Raw genomic sequence first — 25,773 nt, 5'->3', positions numbered from 1 at the left:
TTAAATTTTAAAGCTTCCCTAGCAGTAAGTTCAGGGTTACAATTAATTCTGGCTACTGAAATGTAGTTAGAAGTAATGAGACCAAGCCCAGTCTTAAGAGCTTGCTGGATCAATCAGCTCTTTATATCCAATGCTGTGGTATCCTTGGGTATGTATATATTCCAGTAATATAGCTACAAGACACATGAGTGTAATCCAATCCTTTGCATTATTGAAAAATAAACCTTCAGCATTCAATGCCACTGAGATTTCAGGGTTTACTTGTTACTTCAATTTAGGTTAGCCAGATCTGATTAATACAAAACCCTTTCTCCAATGACTTTAGCCTAAGTTCCAAAATTGATTAGATGATGTGACCATATCTGAAATAAACTGTGACTAGGGTATAGAAAAATCTCTTGGGCCAAGATAGGTTTCATACCCCATTTGGACAAGTCAGAAACAAATCATGTACAGTGTTCGGAGCAATCATTCCCTTAAAGAATAGTAACTAGGTCCTGAGCATCTTCTAGATGTTTCATGGCTATATCTGATCTTGTGGTAGGTGAACTCTTTTGTGTTTAAGTGGAAATTGCTGGGAGTAGTTGCTGGCACAAGCCCAAAACTCTAAGAACAATTATTCTTAGGTAAGATTTTTATTTGGTCTATTTCTTTCACACAGATTAGTTTTATAAGTCAACAACTTGAAATTTTCACCTCACAGTTTTCCTTTAACCCATCCTTCTTTTATGACTAGATGGTAATACTACTCAATTTAGTGGAGATTTTTCCCTCAAATATAGGAGTGCATTATGCAAAATCCTTATTTTCTACTAACACTTATCTGGATTGGTTTTTATTAAAATGAACACATCTGTCTAAAGGAGAAATAAATTTATTTCCTTGGAAAGCCTATGAAAGTAGAAAGTTAGACTTCAGGGTTTATCATTGATATCCTATTTGGAGGATTCTCATTAACTTTAATCTCATTCTGGGGCCAATTTTCATTACAGAAAATCTTGCTTCCATTTAAGAAACAGTTCAGGGAATATATGTATTCAAGAGCACAGCATAAAAAAAAATTTCTCTATACTAGGAATTAGGTAGCATAATCATAGAGATCGTTATACACAGATAGTTTCTCTCAATTTGATTTTGAGATTTCTTTGGAAAATTCATCTTGCATAATTTCTCAAAGGAAAGTCCCTATTGATTGTGTTGATTAACCCCCTTAACTGCAGATGCACTTTCTTGGTCTTTTAATTTATATGGGAATGCCCATCATGATAGAATGCTATAATGGAGTCAAGTCAAGCAGAAGACACCAGAAACAAAATGTTATCAGTTAAATAAATCAGTTTACAATTTAAAAGAATTTGTTTTGTGTAAGATCATTTCAAATGGAACCAGAATTATATTGAATTTCAAGAAAGAAATGAGGCATAAAATGGTCTGAAGAGTGTTTTCTGCTTGATGAAGGTGTCTGCTTTAAGGGAAATAAAGACAACTCCAAGCTCAACAACTCAGAACAGTTAATGAAAGGATTTGTTGACAGGCCTTCTTAGGTACTTTGAAGATAGTAGGCTGTTTAGGTTTAGTGTTTAGGTTATAGTGTTTAGTGTTTAGATTAGTGGGAAATAGAAGAGCATCTATGGGCTATTAAGCTCAGAACTCTTTGGGGAGAAAGCCAGCAATATTAACATTTGTATATAATGAACTAATGTCTGGACATAATTTTCCTCCCAGAAAAAATGATGGCATTATGGTTCCACATATAAGGAGCTTGAAAGTCACTACTCCATCCTATCAAGAAGCTGAACAGACTGAAAAATCAACTTTTCTTGGATATGTAAGAGAAGGGCGGACACAGAGCCAACACCTGCCCTCAAGACTTAAGAGACAGATAGGCTAATACATATAGTCACAATTCACCATAACAGAGACCCAAGAGCAGAAAGAACATCAGGAACTAGTGACAGAGCAGGAAAAGCTGAATTTTAATTGACAAACTGCTAAAGACTGAGGTGTGGACAATTCTTGAGAGTTAAAAACTCTAGGGAGTTCCAGTCTTAGGGGAAAAAAAGAAACAATTAGTCATTCAAGTTGAGTCCAACTCTTGGAGACTCCATGGACTGTAGCCTGCCAGTCTCCTCTGTCCATGGAATTCTCCAGGCAAGAATACTGGAGTGGGTAGCTATTCCCTTCTCTAGGAGATCTTCCAAACCCAGGAATCAAACGTGGGGCTCCTACATTGCAGGCAGACTCTTTACTATCTGAGTCACCAGGGACGATCAGTTGTAGGCGGCCTCCAAAATTTTGTGATATTTGCCTCCAGAAGATCAAGTAGCTTCTCACAGCAAGTAGTACAGTTCCAGTACAGGAAGGGGGAATTTAACCATTTTCAAATATGCCAGAACACTCAGTTTTTAACAAGCCTTGACCTCAGGGGAAACTAACCAGGCCTAAGCATTGTATGGACCCTAACTGACCTGGGGGAAGAGAAATAGCCAAATCCAGGCTCATCTTACCTTACTTTTTATAGGTTTTTACTGGAAGTTGCCAAGTCTTTTGATAAAAACCTAGCAAAAAGAAGGTAAGATGAGTGTGGAACTGACTATTTCCCTTCCCTCAGGTCAGTTAGAATTCAAATGATAAAGAATCTGCCTGTAAAACAGGAGCCGCAGGAGCCACAGTGATTCCTGGGTTGGGAAAATCCCCTGAAGGAGAAAATGGCAACTCACTCCAGGATCCTTGCCTGGAGAATCCCATGGCCTGAGGAGCCTGGCGGGCTACAGCCCATATGGTCACAAGGAGTCAGACATGTTTAGGTAGTTAGAATAGGAAAAAGGAGTCCAGAATGGTGGTGGGTAAAAGATAAAGAAGGGAAAAGCCCGTGAAAATAGAACAAACAAAGGTCTGAGGATGGAATGAGAACCTCAGGTAAAACAAACAGTCCTCCTGGCTAGCCCAATCTACATAGGGCAGGCTCAGGGGGAGGAGAAAAAAACATATTAAAAAAGGAGCCAAAATTGAGCTGGGGGCTTCTCTTCTTCTCTTTGTGTCTTTTGGGTCAGCCTGCCCTCATGACTCCAGGATGTATTTTCCTTTGCTTGCCAAATAAAACTGAGCTGTAACATGGAGCTGAAACACTGATCCATCACTTCAATTTTTTGCTGCAGCGGCGAGACAGAACCAAGGAAATTACAAACTCCCTCAACAGACACAACCGAAGCAACTGAACACACAATGTGTCTTCTGACTTCTAACTGAAGACCCTGATGCCGGGAAAGGTTGAAGGCAGGAGGAGAAGGGGATGACGTAGGATGAGATGGTTGGATGGCATCACTGACTCAACGGACACAAGTTTGAGCAAGCTCCAGGAGATGACAAAGGACTGGGAAGCCCGGCAGGCTGCAGGCCATGGGGTCGCAGAGAGAGACAAAACTGAGTGACTGAACAATAATAACAACACACTGAAGACACAAGTTCCTTTGAGATACACAAATTGTAAGGTGTATTAAGATGAGAATGAGAACAATGTCTATATCCTCTATGGTTGTACTGTTAGAGGTAAATTCAAGGACTATAAACTGTTTCTACCACACTACAGATTTTTTAGTGTAATAATGCTTGCTTTCTGTCTGCTTTTAAACACCCGCTTTATATCTAAGTTAGACTAGAGTCCACTGGGAACTGGATAAAATGAGTGACAAACTCCAGCTGTGCTTAAAATCTTAACACAATGAAGACTTTGTTCTGAATTATTCTTCCCTCAGGCTTCCCAGGTGGCTCAGAGGTAAAGAATCCACTTCCCAGTGCAGTAGCTACAGGAGACATGGGTTTGATTCCTAGGTAGAGAAGGTCCCCTGGAGGAGGAAATGGTGGCCCACTCCAGTATTCTTGCCTGGGAAATCCCAAGGACAGAGGAACTAGCGGGCAACAGTCCATGGGGTCACAAAGAGTCAGGCATGACTGAGATTTTTATTTTTCCTTTAGAACAGGGAGCCCCTGAAGAGTCATGAAAATAAACTTTTGGCAGGTCCATATAACATATTGGGAAGGAACATCTGAATCTAAGACTTTCACTGCTTATTTTCCAATTTTCTAATCTCTACTGTCCTCTAATACTCACATTCCCCAGAAACAAAAATAAAACAGCTACTATATTTGCCTAGCTTTTATTTAAACCCATTAACCTTATTATTGCTCTCTTAAATATGGGACTAGTTAAGTCAGTTAACTTGAGAGAGGTACCAAAGAAGGAAACTCTTTGTCATTAACTATCAAATGGTTTATTCAGCCAAGTTTGGAAATAGACCACAAGCCTAAGGCATGGAGGTAAAAATCAGCTGGCATCCTACAGAAGTGACTGACTGATCAAAATAGAAACCAGAAAAGACAGTAGCTCCTTAGTTCCAAAAATGTACAATATTTTAATAGAATACAACTTCAATGATTTGTTATGTCAATATCTCTGCTATGTGGCAAGTTTCAGTTCAGTTGGGAGGACAAATTGTCACCCCTGAGAATACATTTGAGTAGCAGAGAACCAAGTACTTAATTGGTTACAGCGAATTTTCATTCTATGAGAATGTGCCAAAATTTGGAGTAGTCATGGAAATTTTTCATACTGCAGACGGGAGCAGGGTTTTCAAGTAGGCATCATATTTAGGTAAACAAGAGGTAGAGATACATAAGCTAAGAAAAGAAAATGACACATATTCTAAAAATATCTGTTGATTCAGATTTCCTTGATGAGAATTTATTTCTGTTGATATATCTTAGGCAGTAGTAGAAGTAGGTTAAAATGGGGAGTCCATGAGGACCAAGGTGGAAAGGCTTACCCTTGTCAAATAAATGGGCAAGCAGCTTGAAAATTAAGAGCTAGGAGCTATAGAATAAGCATCATTTTTTATGGTATCTGAGCTTTAATGATTTCTCCACATTTTGTGCTTTCTTGTTCCAACTCTAGATGTGCTTCTTCTCAGGTCAAGAACAATTTCTCAACAAGTAATAGTTGATTTACTAAGATTTTAAAGTGTAAAGCAAAGCTTTCTAAATTTTACATCCACTTGATTTGCTCTGTAGAGAACTGAAGCCTATAATCCCTTATTTAACATTTTTCACCTGAAGTATCTTACTTTATAGCCCCTGTGCTTTGGCAAAACTAAGGAAAAACAATTTAATACATTCTTTATTTAGCAATCAAATAAACTCACTAATACATTGCAAGAACACATCATTATTAGACAAAAATCAACAGTATAATTAGCCTGGTTTACCCATGTGCTTCTAATTATTGAGCAGTCATTTTATGAAGTGTGACACAGGATAATTTTAACCATCAAAAGAGAGCTTCCAGTGAAGAACAGAACTTTCTCAATGGACTTTATATTCACTCTCATCATTTTTGCAGGCAGAAACAGTTTGGTAAACTATAATGAATCCAAATGTAAAGACAGAGTTATACCAACATGTTTGTATATAAAATTTAGCAAGAATGTTTCTCTTCCCATTAATAATTCCATTAAATACTGTCACTGTTTTGTTTTACAAAGTCAATTATAATAATATAAAACATGAGTAAATGTTTTCCAGCAACAGTCTCCTTTAATTTTTAATAGTAATTATTACTTTAATTTATTAAGATGGTAATGGAATTTACTGAACTTGGTAGATATCATGGGTGATGAACTCCACTATTGGGTACCTGTGCATGCGTGCTAAGTTGTTTCAGTCGTCTCCGACTCTTTGCGACCCTATGGACTGTAGCTCGCCAGGCTCCTCTGTTCATGGGATTTCCCAGGCAAGAATACTGGGGTGGAATGCCATTTCCTCCTCTAGGGAATCTTCACAACTCAGGGATCAAACCCACATCTCTTATGTCTCCTGCATTGGCAGGCAAGTTCTTTACCACTAGCACCACCTGGGAAGCTCATAGATACAACTGCAATAGTGGCCTGAAAGAGATTCAAGAGTTCAACCAGGAAGTCCAGATGAGCATGTTATAGAAGATCCCATCTCACAATACTAACCAGAGCAGGCAGAAGAACATCAGTACTAATGGGTGTAGAACCATCTGCACACATGATGGAAAGGCTCCCAAACTGGGTGTTTATTTACTATGTGTGTGTTTTCATTGCTGGCCCTCTGTCTTAAATAACCAGTAAAAATCAAACAAGACATATGAAACAAAAGTTTTCAAAAACTGAATAAGAGTTGGTGCACTACTATGATTCCTAAGTAAAGATAAAACATGAGATCAGCCTTGGGATTGTCCAGATAACTGCTTTGAGGCAGTTTTCAAACTGAAGTTGAGGAAAGGGGAATCTATATAGAGCCATGTAGTCTTTCTCTGTTTAGAAGAACAGAGTTTGGAGTTCAGAGAGTCCAGTGAAGGTAGAATACATCAGCCAGACTACTGTAGAGGGATAAATCCTTTGGAAAGTTATGATTATCTGAAGGCCCTCCTTGAACCCTTGAATGAGTACTGAACTTCAAATTTGTGAGAGGAAATAACCACAAGAACAGAATGTATTTACTCTTCTCAAGACTCAAGTATAACTGGAGATAGTTGATGTGTCTACCAACTGTAAGACATGATAAATGGACATGAGGTAAAATCTTCAGAGAAATATTGAATTAGTTGTGGAATAAAGCCCTAAATAAGAGCAATCTTAACTAATCTTAAAAATATTAAAAGTAAGCCTTAATCTTAGAAGGAGCAATTTGATTCCAAGATCTCAGTTTTTGACAACAAAAGCCAACTTTGACGGAATACAACAAAACCTAATTCTCATTCTAAAATTTTAAGATGCTCTAGTAATTTTAAAATTACTAGTTATATTCTCCAGATTCTTTGCATAATTTTTAATTATGAAAGATAATCATTCAATAGAAATGGATACAGAAATAATGAAGATGACGACATTAAGTGACTCCAATAAGAGAAGCAGCAATTATAAATATGCATCTACATTCAAGAGAGCAAAGGGAACCATTAAAACATGATAAAGTAAGAAAGAAAAAATGCAAAAAAGATCAAAGGAAACTCTGTGGCAAAATGTATATTAAAAATAGATTGGAAAAATAAAAAATTCTGTATAGGAAAGTTTTAAAAACAAAAACCTTAAAATTTTAAGACACAGCAATTGTTGTGTTACCTAAGTATTGCTTAGGTAAATCTTAAAAACAGGAAAAAAATTAAATGAATAAAGCACCAATAACTAGTAAGACAATAGTTTGTGATAAAATTTACATGAAACTGGAACACCAGCAAATTAGGGGAAGACAGTAAAAATATTTGTAAAAATAAAAAGCATTTTTTAATTTTTATGCAGGAAAAAAGCTATAATGTAACTTTATTATAAACTGGGAGTTGTCAAACTACTCCTTGAAGACTAAATTCAGCATGTGGCCTGCTTTCTATGACCCGTTTATCTATAAATCAACTTTACATTTTTAAAAGGCTGATGAAAAAGAATATGTGACAGAGATATAGGGACATAAAACCTAAAACAGTTACTATTTGATCCTTTACAGAAAGTTTGTTAATCACCAAGATAGACTCTCAACCAAAGAACAAAGTGAAGCACAGGCCAACTTAATACAAAGAAACAATGCCAAGTGCACTTATAATCAAATTATTAAAAAAAAATAAAAAACTAACATAAAAGAAATGATCTTTGGACAAGCAAAACAAAAGTTACTAACATGTACCGAGGACTAACGGTAAGACTGATAGCAGAATGTTTTTCAAAAATGGTACAAGAAAAAAAGAAATATTTTTAATATACTGCTGATGGAAAAGCAAAACAAAATCTTTCAAACTGTCAACCTAGCATTCTGTATCCAGTGGAAAGTTCTTTCAAAGATAAAAAGAAGTAAAATGCTTTAAAGAAAAAAAAAAAAGTGACATTTTATTACCAGCATGTCTGCACTACAAGAAATGTTAGATGAAGTTCTTGAAAGAGAAGTGAACAAGAACAGAAAGAAAATATAGATCTACACAAACACATGAGGAATACTGGAAATACTCAATGTATATGTATATAATATTTTTTCTCATTGTATTATCAGGCTCTTTAAAAGGTAGTTAAATATTAAAAAAAAGTATGTTACAGAATTTAGAGAAAGTGTAATAATGTCAAAAGTATGGAAGAATAAATGTAATTTTTTTGTTGTAAATTTATTACATTATGAATGAAGATATATAATATTTTTTACTATAGACTATGATAAGTTAAATTGTATGTTAATTATGTAAACCACAAAATCACTGCTAATGTGTGTGTTTGGAGATGGGATTCAATAATTTTTTTTAAAAAGCACTTTAATGCAACAGAAAATAGTAAAAGAGGAGAAAAAGGAAAGACTACATGAGACAGAAATGTAAAATTTAGATATACCCCATATATGCTGACTAAAATAAGGTAAATAGAGAAATTATCAGTATCAGGAGTAAAACAGAGGTAAAACTACAGACCCTACAAGTGTTCATAGGATAATGTGCTGTGGTGTCCTCAGTCACTTAGTCATGTCCAGCATTTTTTGACCCCATGGACTAGAGCCCAGCAGGCTCCTTGTCCACAGGGATTCTCTAGACAAGAATACTGGAAAGGGTTGCCATGCCCTCCCCAAGGGGGAGGGATCCCAACTCAGGGATCGAACTCAGGTCTCCCACATTGCAGGTGGATTCTTTACCATCTGGGCAACCAGAGAAGCCCAGTAAGATAATAAGGAAATATTGAAAACTATTAAAGTCTCCTTAAGAAGTACTGAAAATCTGAATAGTATTGTATCTATATCTAGCACACAGATTCAGATATTAAATAAATTGAATTTGAATGTGTATCTCAGTACTTCCAACAAAGAAGAGTCCAGGCATATGGCCTCTTTTACAAATATTAATCCTATATAAATTCTTCCATAAATTGGAAGAGAGAAAAATTTCCAGTTCATTATGTGAGGCCAGCCTCCCCTGATACCAAACAAGACATTATTACAAGAAAGAAAACTACACACCAATGTCCCCCATAAATATAAAAGCAAAAATTCTCAGTGAATGTTAGCAAATTAAATTCAGCATGTAAAAGTAATATATCATGACTGTACTATTTATTCTGAAAGTGCAGATTTGGTTTAATATATAAAAAATAATGTAATTCACCATACCACATTATGAAAAAGAAAAAAACAGATGATCATTTAAAACAGTGATGTAAAACATTTGAAAAAAGTTAACATCCATTGGTATGACAAAATGTTTCAGCAAACTGGGTAGGATACTTCCTCTAACTGATAAAGAGAATCAACAAAACAACTATAGCTACGACTTACTTAAGTGCAAAAAATTTTGCTTTTCCCAAAGATCCAGAACAAGGAAAGTATATTCATTCTCTGACATTCACCATCATTCAGGAAGACCTATCATCTTAATAATGCAAGAAAAATGATTAAAAAGTCAGTTAGATGGGTAAGCAAGAAATATAACTTGAAGATAATATGATTGTGTAGAAAATCCCCAAGTACCCTACAAAATATTAGATTCTAATAAGTCAGTTTAAAGGGAACAAGAACAAGAGAAACAAATAGATTGTGTATCTATCTACTAGCAATAGCAATTGAAAAGTAAACGTTAAAATATAATATATAATGTTACTACAATATTATAGTGGTTTAGTCGCTAAGTCATCTCTGACTCTTGCAAACCTATGCACTGTAGCCCTCCAGGCTCCTCTCTCCATAGTATTCTCCAGGCAAGAATACTGGAGTGGGTTGCCATTTCCTTCTCCAGGGGATCTTTCTGACCCAGGGATCAAACCCAGGTCTCTTGCACTGCAGGCAGATTCTTTACCAACATATCTAAGCAAGTATGTGCAAGATTTATATGCTGAAAACATAAAACACTTGTCAAAAAATAAGACCCAAATAAATAAATCTTTATTCCATGATCCTATATTGTAAAACTCAGTACTATTACAGTCAATTCTCCAAAATCTGACCCACAGATTGAATGCAATCATAATTAAAACTCCAGCAGAATTTTGGTAGATACAGCAAAAACAACTTCTAAAATGTATATGGAAAGGCAAATGATATTGAATAGTCGGAATAACTGTGCATAGGAAGATGAGAGTCAAAGAATTCAATTTATTTAAAATTTATGTGATTTCTGAGATGGCTCCAAATGATCTCAGCACTGAGGACCTTGAAATTCTAGACGGTTCTAACTCTAAGCCACGGTAAGGATCTGCATGGTAAAACTGAGGCGCTTAGGTTAAAGCGCTACATTCACAAGAGGTGCATCGCTGACCTTGCTGACTGTGTGCATCTGCAATGGCCCCAGACAAACTCAGGGTTTACCTGTGTCCTTCTGGTGCCCAGGGATTTCACTCTTATTTGAACAAAGATCCTTGGCTCTGCGTTCAGACCCTGTAACCCCGTTGATACTTGCCAGCTAAGTTGTGTTTATTTGGGTTATTCCTTTTGCCTTTCCACATAACTCTAACAAGGGGCAGATTTATACCATCTTTCAAGAGACAGCTCCGATAACATTTTCTTTGTGAAGCCATTCATAAGTCTCATATCCACATAAGTTCTATTTACTTTATCCCTTTGTGCTTCTACCCCACGTGTCACATGGAATTCTTTCTCTTTCCATCTCCCCTCTCTTTTCTTTTTTGCTATTATTTAAAATGTCAAATTCTCACTAATTCTCAAGACAAAATTATTTATTCATGTTATTCCAGCATTTAGCATAGGGCCTAACACACTTGACATCCATTAAAAATAATTATTACAACAGTTAATAATCTTCAAACATTTACATGCTCTGTTAACTTCTTTACAAGCATATATTTTTAAAAATACCACATACTTTTATGATAGGAAAAAATAATAAAACCTATTTCACAAATGAGGAAACTGAGGCATAGAATAAAGTAATCTATCCCAATTCACATCACTAGTAAGCATCATAGATGATTCTGAGTCTGTTAAACTCAAGAATTCTTAACAATTAAACCACATTATTTTACATATAGTTCTGACACCTTCCACCACTCTTGGCTCATAGTTGGTACTCAGAAAATAAGTACTAGTGGATTAATCACTAGTGGTTAACTAGTGGATTAATGAGCACAGAGCAGAGCTGCATGATAACAATCACAAATAGGAATACCACTAGTAGAAATTATTTGCTATTACAATAGTGTAAGCTTCAGCCTCTGTAACTATTATTTAAGAGGCAGTGATGGACACAGATTGGTGATTTTTTCTTTCTCATTTACAGAAAACTTGGCTGCCCTCTGACTTTAACATTCTCTCTAGCTTCTGGTGAGGTCCTAGGACTAGAACTCAGTTAATGAGTTTCAGAGCAATACAGCTATGAAGTTCAGGGGACAAAAGGTGAAAACAATTGTGAAAGAAACTTATCCTCCCTGTGTGTCCTAGATCTGGATCTATATACCTTATTAGCAGCTAATGAGCATTTCATGTTCTCCAATTTCCCTGTACTAATGGTCTGCTTCAGGGACAATTCAGGCAATTAGAAAGAACTGCAATGCAGGATATTCTCACTCCTCAACAGCTTTTGTATCACCAGGGAAATTTAGCTTCATCATTAGGAATAAACCTGAGAAATTACAACAATCTCAGAGGATCTGGGATACAAAAATCTCAGATATTTTTCTCATCTTACTTTTTGACAAACATAAATACATTCCCAGGTTACCAGGTCTAAGACATCTAGACAAGATATTTAATCATTCCTCTTGGGTATGTCAAGTGTTGTAAGCCATTTAAGAACATGAGAAGGAAGAATTACCAATTTTTAAAAATCTGTCTCTGATTTTCCCATAAAAGCTTTGCTTTCTACTCTTAGATATATCTCATACAGACTAAAAAAGTTACTAAAATATGCTCTTTCATTTTATAAAGAGTGATTAGCTCAAGAACTTAAATGTAAAATAATAGCTACACTTGCTACCAAGCAACAGCTGGCAATTTATTTATGTTACATCACTTATTACACTTAGTAACAATGCTATAGGTCTTGGCATAACTGGAATTTAGTAAAATATGGTAAAAGAAAAAAAAAAACATGTATGCTGGTCTTTGAAATGAATTACTTACTCAGGCTTAAATATTAGCAGCATAAACTCTGCTGAACATACACTGAAAAACTGTAATTGTGCTGTTAGCAAGATGTACCAATGAATCAGCTTATTGCCTCCTTTCTACTTTTATTCCTTCTTAATACTTAAACTCTCCATGAGCACCACCTATTATTCTTATATACTTTACAACACATTTTTAGTTATATTAATACAATAATTTTGACTTTGAAGTTGGTCTTCAGTTAGTGAAGAAGTCCGTTACTGTACTTGTATTAAGTTTGGAATACCCTTGGGAATTTTTAAACACTGAGATAGCATGAAGATTTCCTTCAAAGAGCTTGCACCATGTTTGTGGAACTAGACACATTCACATTAAACAATAGAAGGATAATTACAAAGCAACTCTCAATGAAACAAAATAAGGCACTCTAAATTGAATATATAAGTGGGTCAGTTAATTATGCTTCTATGCTATCCTTGTAGGTTTTATGCTATCCTTGTAGGGTTTTTCCCTACCATTATGTTAACTCCATTCAAGCAGAGTGGGTAACAACCTGCAGAGACACATATGACTTATTTCAATGCAAATTAGTTCATTGTTTCTTTTATTCTATCTGTTCAGTAAATGATTATTAAAATAAATTCTTAATAAGTTAAAATTCATAGTAATTCATCTCAGGGTACATCTTACTCATAGCTCTAGAGATATGAATAGTGATGAGGCTAATGTTTATATCATGCTTAGTGATTCTTTGGAAAGGTGTTTTTGTTTTTTTTTTAATAGAAGATCACAATAATGTACTTGAAGTCAACCTCTGGGTATCAACAGACATTCACAGACTCATAGGCAAGGGTAATGAAGGGACTGTTTCCCTAATGAATATTCTGTACTAGGGTTTAATTACCAAAGCAGGAACCTGGGCTTTGATGTTTTTTTAATAGAGGGTAGAATCCTTTTCTAATTTAGCATTTTTCATTTTAAATACTCATTAGCTACAACATTGCACAGTGTAAAGGATCGTCCAAGTGAGTAAAGTGGTGGAGCTATCCTAACTATATTTTCAATAGAAGCCCTTCTCAGAATTTGCTTCATTTTTTTCTTGCCAATATTTCTCTTACCCAATAGCTGGTGCTGGATGCCCATTTGTTCTGTTCTCACTATGCAGTAATATACTAGCCTGCAATGCCTCCCTCAGATAGAGAACTCTATCACTTTACTTGGCACTGGGACTATTTTGGTTGCAGCCAACTCTGAGATATCAAATCAACTGAGAAAGAGCATAAGCTGAATCTATTGCCTCAAGGATTCAGAGGTTTTATTACTCTGCTTACAAATCTTTGGACTTTGGGATTTGACAAGATGACCAAGGGCAAAATGATACAGCATTATCCAAAATAAGAGTTCCAATATTCCATGTCCTAGAGAGAGAGAGTCTCTCTCTGATTCCACACACACACACAAAATACTCAATATATACACATGGGTTACCATCAACATTGAATAAATGAAGGAAGAGGGAGGAAGAAAGGGAAGACAAGGAAAGAAGGAAGAGGAACAGGAGGAGGAAGACTAAGAAAAATTATTTATCAGGAGGAGACAGTCATCACTAAAGTCTCAGTTAAAGTACTACCAAGTGTTGTTGCTACCTGAACTCTGCTCATATTAGTTCTCCAGGTAAAATTTTCATGAAACACTTCATTAGTGTGAATTTCATTCTTTCTACTTCATTCACTTTTTCATTAATTTTACTAAAGTTGTAATGACATATACATATATTACAAATATATAAAATAAAATATATTTGTACTCTATTAGAATTGTTTTAATGCTCCTTAAACATATTATTTGAATATTTGCTTATAAAAATGAATAAGATCTGCCTGGAAAGATTTCTTCAAAATGAAAACAAACAAAAAAGAAGGCATGGGTATACTTATAGAATCATGCACAATATATTTTAAATACCCGAGAGGTATAATTTCATGATGTTTTTGTGATAAAGAGTTAATGGGAATAACTGTCCCTTTAATATTAATAATCACAAGTTCTTTAATGTAAGTAGATTACAAAATTTATCTGGAGAATATACTTTTAAATGGCCAGATTCAAAGAAGCTAAAAAATGACTTTTGAACATGTGATTCAGCTGGAGCTCAGGCAACCAACTCATTTCTCTTATAATGGTATTTTACACATGAATGGTGAAGGAGACCTGTTACAGTAAGTCACTTACTCCAGCAATAGTCTATAGTCAGTTCCGTTCAGTCACTCAGTCGTGTTTGACTCTTTGCGACCCCATAGACTGCAGCATGCCAGGCCTCCCTGGCCATCACCAACTCTACTCCCGGAGTTTACTTAAACTCATGCCCATTGAGTCGGTGATGCCATCCAATCATCTCATCCTCTGTCATCCTCTTCTCCCCTTACCTTCAATCTTTCCCAACATCATGGTCTTCTCAAATGAGTCAGTTCTTTGCATTAGGTGGCCAAAGTATTGGAGTTTCAGCTTCAACATCAGTCCTTCCAATGAATATTCAGGACTGATTCTCCTTATGATAGACTGGGTGGATCTTCTTGCTGTCCAAGGGACTCTCAAGAGTCTTCTCCAACACCACAGTTCAAAAGCATCAATTCTTTGGCACTCAGCTTTCTTATACTCCAACTCTCACATCCAAACATGACTACTGGAAAAACCATAGCTATGACTAGACAGAATTTTGTTGGCAAAGTGATGTCCCTGTTTTTTAATATGCTGTCTAGGTTGGTCATAACTTATCTTCCAAGGAGCAAGCATTCTTTAATTTCATGGCTGCAGTTACCATCTGCAGTGACTTTGCAGTTCAAGAAAAATAAGTCTGTCACTGTTTCCAAGGTTTCCCCACCTATTTGCCATGAAGTGATGGGACCAGATGCCATGATCTTAGTTTTCTTAATGTTGAGTTTTAAAACCAGCTTTTTCACTCTCCTCTTTCCCTTTCACTAAGAGGCTATTTAGCTCTTCCTTGCTTTCTGCCAGAAGGGTGGTGTCATCTGCATAGCTGAGGTTATTGATATTTCTCCCAGCAATCTTGATTCCAGCTTGTGCTTCATCCAGCCCAGCGTTTCTCATGATGTATGCTGCCTGTAAGGTAAATAAGCAGGGTGACAATACACAGCCTTGGCATACTCCTTTTCCTGTTTGCAACCAGTCTGTTGTTCCATGTACATTTCTAACTGTTGCTTCCTGACCTGCATATAGATTTCTCAAATTCAGGTCAGGTGGTCTGTTCTTCCTATCTCTTTAAGAATTTTCCTTAGTTTGTTGTGATCCACACAGTCAAAGGCTTTGGCGTAGTCAATAAGCAGAAGTAAATGTTTTTCTGGAACTCTCTTACCTTTTCGATGATCCAGCAGATGTTGGCAATTTGATCTCTGGTTCCTCTGCCTTTTCTAAATCCAGCTTGAACATATGGAAGTTCACAGTTCATGTATTATTGAAGCCTGGAGAATTTTGAGCATTACTTTGCTAGCATGAGAGATGAGTGCAATTGTGCTGTAGTCTGAGCATTCTTTGGCATTGCCTTTCTTTGGAATTGGAATGAAAACTGATCTTTTCCAGTCCTGTGGCCACTGCTGAGTTTTCCAAATTTGCTGGCATATTGAGTGCAGCACTTTCACAGCATTATCTTTTAGGATTTGAAAAAACTCAACTGGAATTCCATCACCTCCACTAGCTTTGCTCAAAGTGATGCTTCCTAAGGCCCACTTGACTTCACATTCCAGGATGTCTGGCTCTAGGTGAGTGAGCATACCTTCATGGTTATCTGTGTCATGAAGATCTTTTTTTATAGTTCTTCTCTGTATTTTTGCACCTCTTCCTAATAGCTTCTGCTTCTGTTAGTTCCAAACCATTTCTGTCCTTCATGGTGCCCATCTTTGCATGAAATGTTCCCTTAATAGCTCTAATTTTCTTGAAAAGATCTCTAGTCTTCCCCATCCTATTGTTTTCCTCTATTTCTTTGCATTGATCACTGAGGAAGGTTTTCTTATCTCTCTTTGCTATTCTTTGGAACTCCGCATTCAAATTGGTATGTCTTTCCTTTTCTACTTTGCCTTTCGCTTCTCTTCTTTGCACAGCTATTCATAAGGCCTCCTCAGACAACTATTTTGCCTTTTTGCATTTCTTTTTCTTGGGGATGGTCTTGATCCCTGCTTCCTGTACAATGTCTTGAACCTCCTTCCATAGTTCTTTAGGCACTCTGTCTATCAGCTTTAATCCCTTGAATCTATTTCTCACTTCCACTGTATAATCATAAGGGAGTTGATTTGTGTCATACCTGAATGGTCTAGTTATTTTCCCTACTTTTTTCAATTTAAGTCTGAATTTGGCAATAAGGAGTTCATGATCTGAGCCATAGTCAGTTCCCGGTCTTGTTTTTGCTGACTGTATAAAGCTTCTCCATCTTTGGTTGTAAAGAATATAATCAGTCTGATTTCGGTATTGACCATCTGGTGATGTCCATGTGTAGAGTCTTCTCTTGTGTTGTTGGAAGAGGGTGTTTGCTATGACCAGTGCATTCTCTTGGCAAAACTCTAGTAGCCTTCGCCCTGCTTCATTCTGTATTCCAAGGACAAATTTACCTGTTACTCCAGGTATTTCTTGACTTCCTACTTTTGCATTCCAGTCTCCTTTAATGAAAAAGACATCATTTTGGGGTGTTAGTTCTAGAAGGTCTTGTAGTGCTTCATAGAACCATTCAATTTCAGCTTCTTCAGCATTACTGGCTGGGGCATAGACTTGGATTACCGTGATATTGAATATTTGCTTTGGAAATGAACCGAGATCAGTTCACCGATGACGTTCACTCTTGCCCTCTCCTGTTTGACCACTTCCAATTTGCCTTGATTCATGGACCTAACATTCCAGGTTCCTATGCAATATTATTCTTTACAGAATACGACTGTACTTCCATCACCAGTCACATTGACATATGGGTGTTGTTTTTGCTTTGGCTCCATCTCTTCATTCTTTCTGGAGTTATTTCTCCACTGATCTCCAGTAGCATATTGGGCACCTACCAATCTGGGGAGTTCATTTTTCAGTGTCCTATCTTTCTGCCTTTTCATACTGTTCATGGGGTTCTCAAGGCAAGAATACTGAAGTGGTTTGTCATTCCCTTCTCCAGTGGACCATATTTTGTCAGAATTCTCTATCATGACCCATCTGTCTTGGTGGCCCTACGTGGCATGGCTCAGTTTCTTTGAGTTAGACAAGGTTGTGGTCCATGTGATCAGATTGGTTAGTTTTCTGTGGTTGTTGTTTTCAGTCTTCCCTCTGATGGAGAAGGATAAGAGGCTTACAGAAGCTTCCTGATGGGAGAGACTGACTGAGGGGACAATGAGTCTTGTTTTCATGGGTGGGGCTATGCTCAGTAAATCTTTAATCCAATTTTCTGTTGATGTTTGGTGCTGTGTTCCCTCCCTGTTATTTGACCTTAGGTCAAATAACAAACTATGGTGGAGGTAAGGAAGATAATGGAGACCTCCTTCAAAAGGTCCCATGCATGCACTGCTACATTCAGTGCTCCCAGCCCTGCAGCAGGCCACTGCCAACCCTCACCTCTGCCGGAGACTTCTGGACACTCATGGGCAAGTCTGGGTCAGTCTCTTGTGGGGTCACTGCTCCTTTCTCCAGGGTCCTGGTGCACACAAGTTTCTGTCTGAGCCCTCCAATAGTCTATTTCCCAGTCCTGTGTAAGTTCTGGTAGCTCTGTGGTGAGGTTAATGGTGACCTCCTCCAAGAGGGCTTATGCCATACCCAAGTCTGTTGCACCCAGAGCCCCTGTCCCTGCAGCAGGCCACTGCTGGCCCATACCTCCTCAGGAGACACTCAAACACAGTTCTGTCTCAGTCTCTGTGGGGTCTCTGGGTCCTGGTGCACACAAGGTTTTTTTGAGCCCTCTGCGCATCTCTGGCGGGTATGGGATTTCATTCTAAACATGATTTTGCCCCTTCTACCGTCTTGCTCAGGCTTCTCCTTTGCCCTTGGACGTGGGGTATGCCTCAAAGTTGCTCCAGTGCTGCACAGCCCATCTATAGTCAATGCACAAGTATTCCCTACAGTCATGTCTGAAGGGTTTAAACTGATTAAACTGAAACTGGTTTAAAATGATTAAATATTTAAGGAGGCACACTGATCTCAGTATTCCTTTTCTCCACCTAATCTTCTATGTAGCTGTAGTTTTCAGAAATAATGACCCTTTTTACTACTCCTTTATCTTCCATTATAAAGTAATTTATTGAATGACTTAGCATAGAATGGATTTGACTCATACAAACTAGACAATATCAAGAGGGTAGCTGAGAGTACACAAATGCATGTGTGCCTCAGTTCAGATGATGCAATAGGTATTGTTCTAAAGAAGAGCTGGGAAAATAAGGTACAGCATGAGGAAGTTAGAAAGCAAAGTGTATGGACTGAATGAGTCTCATCTACAAAGACTACCACTTTTCCTTCTGCCAAAAACAGACCTGCAAATTGGGGGCATATCTTCCTGATATCATACCATTCAGTAGAGAGATCTTATCACAAATAAGATTCCAATTGCCAAGATAAGTTCACTGGTAATTAAGCTGGGGGAAAAACAATAATTCTAGATAGTACCATACAATAATATTATAATCTGAATCAACATCTTTCATGAAGATTTCTGAAAACCTGGCCATGATCAAGGTAAGTTTTCTGCTGTTATTACTCTGTATGCCATCAATTTCTGTTTTTTGTTTTTGTTTTTTCTATACAAAACTTCAGAAATGAGAGATCCCTCTCCACTGTGAAAGAAAAATCAAAATTCCTAAGAAAACTCCCTAATTTGGAGCCAGGAGGCCATTAAATAAGTATTACCTATGCATCTCTCAGATTTGTTCAAGTTGGAAGTTTTTGACCACATATTGCCCTAATGTAGTCATCCAAAACATCTGCCAGAAACTCAAGATATTTATCAAACCCTTACCCCAAAATAACTTTTTTTTTTTTTTTTTCTGGGTATAGGGTACTTTTATTGATGGTACACGACAAGGCAGGGCTCCCTAAGCCCCTCCCCTTCCTCAGGGCCTTGGGGATGGAAACTGTGGAGGTTGGGAGATTCTCAGTGTGGTGGAGGATCGAGGTGGGGCAAGGACTCCCCAGCAGCTGAGGAACTCTCTCTTCCTCTCGTGCTCCTGCTGAGGCTAGGGCTTCAGGGACCTTACTCCTTGGAGGCCATGTGGACCATGAGGTCCACCACCCTGTTGCTGTAGCCGAATTCATTGTTGTACCAGGAAATGAGCTTGACAAAGTGGTCATTGAGGGCAATACCAGCTCCAGCATCGAAGGTAGAAGAGTGAGTGTCGCTGTTGAAGTCGCAGGAGACAACCTGGTCCTCAGTGCAGCCTAGAATGCCCTTCAGAGGGCCCTCTGACGCCTGCTTCACCACCTTCTTGATCTCATCATACTTGGCAGGTTTCTCCAGGCGGCAGGTCAGATCCACAATGGACACGTTGGGGGTAGGCACACGGAAGGCCATGCCAGTGAGCTTCCCGTTGAGCTCAGGGATGACCTTGCCCACGGCCTTGGCAGCGCCAGTAGAAGCAGGGATGATGTTCTGGGCAGCCCCTCGGCCATCACGCCACAGCTTCCCGGAGGGGTCATCCACGGTCTTCTGGGTGGCAGTGATGGCATGGACGGTAGTCATGAGTCCCTCCACGATGCCGAAGTGATCATGAATGACCTTGGCCGGGGGGCCAAGCAGTTGGTGGTGCAGGAGGCATTGCTGACAATCTTGAGGGTGTTGTTATACTTCTTGTGGTTCACGCCCATCACAAACATGGGGGCATCAGCAGAAGGCACAGAGATGATGACCCTCTTGGCGCCACCCTTCAAGTGAGCCCCAGCCTTCTCCATGGTAGTGAAGACCCCAGTGGACTCCACCACGTACTCAGCACGAGCATCACCCCACTTGATGTTGGCGGGATCTCGCTCCTGGAAGATGGTGATGGCCTTTCCATTGATGACGAGCTTCCCGTTCTCCGCCTTGACTGTGCCGTGGAACTTGCCGTGGGTGGAATCATACTGGAACATGTAGACCATGTAGAGAAGGTGAATGAAGGGGTCATTGATGGCGACGATGTCCACTTTGCCAGAATTAAAAGCAGCCCTGGTGACCAGGCGCCCGATGCGGCCGAATCAGTTCACTCCGACCTTCACCATCTTGTCTCAGAGATGCGGCTGGCACAGCACGAAAGCTACCGCTATCTGTCGAACGGGCAGGAGCAGAGAGCCCCAAAATAACTTATAAAAACCCTTCTCTAAAATAAATCATGATTCCTTAAGGATAAATATTTTCTGATTCAAGCTAGTCAATCACAATTCTCGCCAAGCAACTTTTTTTCCTTCAAGTTTTATTGCGTTATAATTGATATAGGGCACTGCATAAGATAAAGGTATGTAGCACAAAGATTTGACTTATGTACATCATGAAATGATTACTACAGTAAGTTAAGTGAGTATTCATCATCTCATATAGATACAAAAATCAAAGAAACAGAAAAAATAGTATTTCCTTGTGATGATAACTAAAGATTTACTCAGTTCTCTGTTTTCATAGAAAACATAACAGCAGTGTTATTTATGTTCATCATGTTGTACATTACATTCCTAGTAATTATATATCTTATAACCAGAAATTCATACATTTTGACTGCATTTATCCAATTTCCTCTCTCCCCACCACTACCACTTTGGTAACCACAAATCTGATCTATTTTCTTAAGAGTTTGTTGGTTTTGGAAAGGTAATTGACCTACAAGACTATTTTAGCTCCTGTTACACAACAGAAATTCAATATTTCTGTATATTACAAAATGTTCACCAGCGTAAGTCTAGCTACGATCTATCACCACACAAAATATAGAGAGATACTGACTATATTTCCCATACTTTACATTTCATATCCAGGGCTCATTTACCTTGCAACTGGAAGTTTGTACTTCTTAAATTCCCTCCCCTATTTCCTCCTCTGCCTTCCCCTCTCCCCATTGTTAATCACTCATTTGTTATCTGTCTCTATGACTCTTTCCTTTTGAAAGTAAACTGTCCTATTGGTTTACTTACACTTCTGTTTCCCTTGCCAGGCAACCTGCAACAATCTCATGGTTTTCTGTCTTTATGAGCTCCTGAATTCTATCTTCTTCAGAACACTCTCAGTTTTATCAGAATCTGTATTGATTGAATTTAAGACCCCAAAAAAGTTCTTTTCTTACTTGCAGCCTCTCACACTGCTTTTTGGTTGACACCATCATGGCAATATAGCAGACACATAAGACAGGGAAGCACAAAAGGAGATAGAGGCAAAGGCAAAATAAATCTGTGAATACCACATAATAAGCATTTTGGATGACATTCATTATAGTAGGCCTTTCTGTTTTAGTTCACCCTTCCCTCCCCCGGATAGTCCATGTATAAATTCTTTTGTAAAACTAAATTCTTTTTGAGCTAGTACAGTGCAGTGAAGACAATGCTCAGAAATATCTGGAAGGCGTTTCTAAGTGGATGTTGAAAAATTGCAAGAAATGACCAGGACACATTTTAATACAAGGGAGGGAGGGCTAACATGTAGCAGAAAAGCTGATGGCACTGGCAGACATTGTGAGTTCAATAACAAACTACTAATAGGATCCCTTTTATCCCCAAACTCCTTCTAGCATAGGGACAGTTTTGTTCATCATTGCATCCTAAACCTAGTATAGAACTTAATATAGAGAAAGCTTCAAATAGCTATTGCTGAATTAATGCCCATGTATTACATTAACACATCTATATTTATATTACTGTAGAATATCAACTATCTCATCTCACTTGAAAATTTTTGTAGATAATACATGTAATAAATATCTTCAATCAAACTATGTCTTCACTCTCTTTTGCAGATGCTTACTGGGGTAAAGCAGTTCAGGTAAAAATGTGATAATAGTCTATGAATAAAAGAGGTAAAACTGTTTATATCAAATAGACAGGGAAAAATGAGGTTGGATCAATGTAATAAGCTGAGGCTGAATTTCCAGTGTTAGAAATAAACACAGTCAATACTCCTGGATAACTACCTTACATTTTCGGGAATGTAAAAGGAGTAAGAAAATCTTACCTCAAGGAGAGCACTCTGTATTGTTGGAAGAGCTATCCAGTGTAATTCTACCTTGGGCAGGCCTTGAGACTTCAGGAGGTAAGCACTAATAGGTGACATCAGAGTCTCATCAAACTGGCTTCTAGGGCAGCTGGTTCTAGACACTGTGGGTCACTGATTTTGTTTGGAGGCGTATGCAAACTTCTGGCAGAGCTGAACTTCTCAGGATAACAAAGAAATGCCTAATGCATGCCTCAGGTTCCAATTTCTAGGTCTCTCCCAACATGTCATTTGAATGTTCTCTGAAATTTTTTTTACAAATTTTAGACAACTAGTTTACAGATATTACTTTGAGGCAGTTGACAGATTATGAGTACACATCTCTGTTGGATCTTCCCAATTGTTGTTGTTTAGTCACCAAATTGTGCCCAACTCTTTGAGACCCCATGGACTATAGTTCACCAGGCTATTCAGTCCATGGGATTTCCCAGGCAAGAATACTGGAGCGGTTTGACATTTCCTTTTCCAAGGGATCTTTTCCACCCATGGATCAAACCTGTGTCTTCTGCATTGCAGAAGGATTCTTTACTTCTGATCTTCCCAATAGTATAAAGTAAATAATATTCAGGAGTTTTTGCTAAATGAACATCTAAATGAATAGACAGGCACTGGACAAGAATTTTAACAGATTTATGGCAAATGCACAAGTCAATGAGAATTTGTTTCAAAAGTTTTTATTCAGAGCTCTACTTCATCATGCTCTTCTTCTCTTCACAAGAAGACCTAAATTGACCTAGTTCCTGTACCCCTCTTCCCCTGCTTTTAGACACAAAAAATATAACCTTATTTAATTCAAAAATGTTTTTCTTAATCATCTCTGTTACCAAGAAACAGCCAAAAGAAAAACAGAAACTGTATTAGAGTCAAAGATGGTTATTGCTATTCTGTATCTAAGAATGGCAGATTGAGGAGGGTTCATCAACAGAGGCAGAAATAATTTAGTGTAAATGAAACTATCTGTTTGTAGTTGTAATGCAGAAGATGTTACTGAGTCACAAAAGAATTAAGTTATTTTTAAAAACATCACAGTGTATGGCCAAGGGAAATCAATCATTCAGATGATGAAGTGGCAGTTGCACTTTGTCAAAAGTGAGTTAAAGAGAACTTAAAGTTTATCTCACAGTAATCAGCATTGGAATTTCTTTACAGTCAATCAGAGCACTTCATTTTTGCTGATCCCACTGAAGGAAAAGCAGCAGTAAGAGAGAATCAAAACAGTTTACAGTCAGAATGGCTGGAGTTCAAAAGGGTTGCCAGCCCACATCTCTGGAGTGAAGACTTATGGGCTTTCAGACACTGGACTACAGCGAGGTTGGAAGACTAAGAAGGAGAGGCAAAGACGGCCACCAGGCACTATAAGTAGAAGAGTGAAGGACTGAGTTTATGGATTGACTACAACAAATATCAAGGGTATATGTCCATACTTCAAATACAGGACAGCCATGTTTAGGCATTCCGGCTATGCATCAGTCCACTGGGATCAAGATACACATGCTTATTTAACAGAGGAAACAGTGGGCCAGTTAAGGCTTCTCAGGCATTAAACAGGTAACAGAGAAAAAAATCTGATTGTCTTGACAAAGGTGTTTAAACATTGTGTATCGTGGAAAAAAGAGATCACTAAAGGATGATCCAAGATTTACATGGCTTGAAAACTTGAAAAAGATGAGGTCATCATTAACTGAACATATTTGCAGAGGAAGGCTTACAGGGATAAAATGTGAACTGGTGATAAACATTTGCTTGATACGTGAGATGTCTGCTAACGTTTAACTGAAAGCATAGAGTAGAACATTAGGTATAAGGCTCTAGAGTTATAGGGAAGAGTTTGGATTAAAGGTAGAAATTTGGAATTTAACATAAAGTCACAAAATTAAATGAGAGTATATAGGGTAACAACCCACTCCAGCATTCTTGCCTGGAGAATCCCACGGACAGAGGAGCCTAGCAGGCTACACTCCATGGGATCACAAGAGTCAGAGACGACTTAGCAACTAAGCCACCACCACCAGGGTAAACAGATATATAGGGAAGAGAAGAGTCCCAATTAGTGAGTCTTAAAGTATTTAGAAGGATACACAAGGAACAATCAGCAAAGATTAACAGAAGTCAAAGAGATAAGGAGAAGATGGGAGGCTTGTGGTGACTTGCAAGACAAGTATAAAAAATGTTTTGTGGAGGACTGATTGGGTCATAAACTGCTGATAGTGATCATATAATTTATTATCCAAATGCTCAGATGCATTAGAGAGTTTAAGTGGAAGCTATAAATAATTAAAACAAGATAATAGACACAAACCAAGGTTGTCCAAAGAAAAATGGGATGGATAGTTGAACTATTTATAGATCAACTTACATGGTCTGACAACTGATCATTGCATTTAGCAAAGTAGAAATCATTAGTAACTGTGATAAGAGTGATTTCAGAGGATTGTTGGAAATTGAAGAATACTCAAGAGAAAACAGGAGGAGGTGAAAATGGAAAGGCAGTGAATACAAACAACAAATCAAGGGAATGAGAGCAGTGATAGATGGGAAGTGGAAGAAAGAGTGCTCTGTGTGTGTTGGGGGGGTGGTGTGTATGCGCATGTCTGTGCTTTTATGCGGGGTTCTTTTATGTGACATGGTAAAAAATAAGCCATTTTCCCAGTTTCCAAGTGGACTTGTGCTATAACCATGCCAAAACAATCTGTGTCAAGACAGGGAGCATCTAAATGCAAAACCAGCACTGGCTTCAAATGGCTGATGGACATTAATTTAAACATGGATGCTTTAATGATCTGAGCTTATGCAGGGCTGTTTGGAATATTATGTTGCTTCCTCTAGTAGTAGAGTTTAGTATCTTGATAATATAAACTTTCCAGTCTTTTCAGGAACTAAAACACTATTAGTCTGACATGACAGCTTACCCCAGCAACACTAAACGTCACCAGCATGTAATAACATAAATCAGGGAAGCCAGGGAGCCATTAGCCCCTAAGTTCTAGATACCAGAGTATGCAAGGGCGGCAGCACAGTCAAGAGCATAAATAGACTGCAGTCAAATTGTATAGGTTTGAATCTGCTCTCCAACCAGTTAACTTTAACTCTAACCAGTTTGGAGCTTTAGACCAATTGGTTAAACCAATCAGTTGAAAGGCAATGCCAAAGAATTCTCAGACTACCACACAATTACACTTATCTCACACACTAATAAAGTAATGCTCAAAATTCTCCAAGCCAGGTTTCAACATTACGTGAACTGTGAACTTCCAGATTTGAAGCTGGATTTAGAAAAGGCAGAGGAACCAGAGATCAAATTGCCAACATCTGCTGGATCATTGAAAAAGCAAGAGAGTTCCAGAAAAACATCTACTTCTGCTTCATTGACTACGCCAAAGCCTTTGACTGTGTGGATCACAATAAACTATGGAATATTCATCAAGAGATGGGAATACCAGACCACCTGACCTGCCTCCTGAGAAATCTGTATGCAG

At 38.0% G+C, this 25,773-nt stretch overlaps 1 pseudogene; it reads right to left on the bottom strand.

The window, feature by feature from the left end:
- Positions 1 to 19,108: 19,108 nt before the first annotated feature.
- Positions 19,109 to 20,340, bottom strand: LOC133070414 (glyceraldehyde-3-phosphate dehydrogenase-like; annotated as a pseudogene).
- Between the last annotated feature and the right edge of the window lie 5,433 nt (positions 20,341 to 25,773).

Source organism: Dama dama, chromosome 15 (genome assembly GCF_033118175.1).
Source record: "Dama dama isolate Ldn47 chromosome 15, ASM3311817v1, whole genome shotgun sequence".
NCBI classification, from domain to species: Eukaryota; Metazoa; Chordata; class Mammalia; order Artiodactyla; family Cervidae; genus Dama; species Dama dama.
This window is presented reverse-complemented; position numbering and strand designations above follow the sequence as displayed.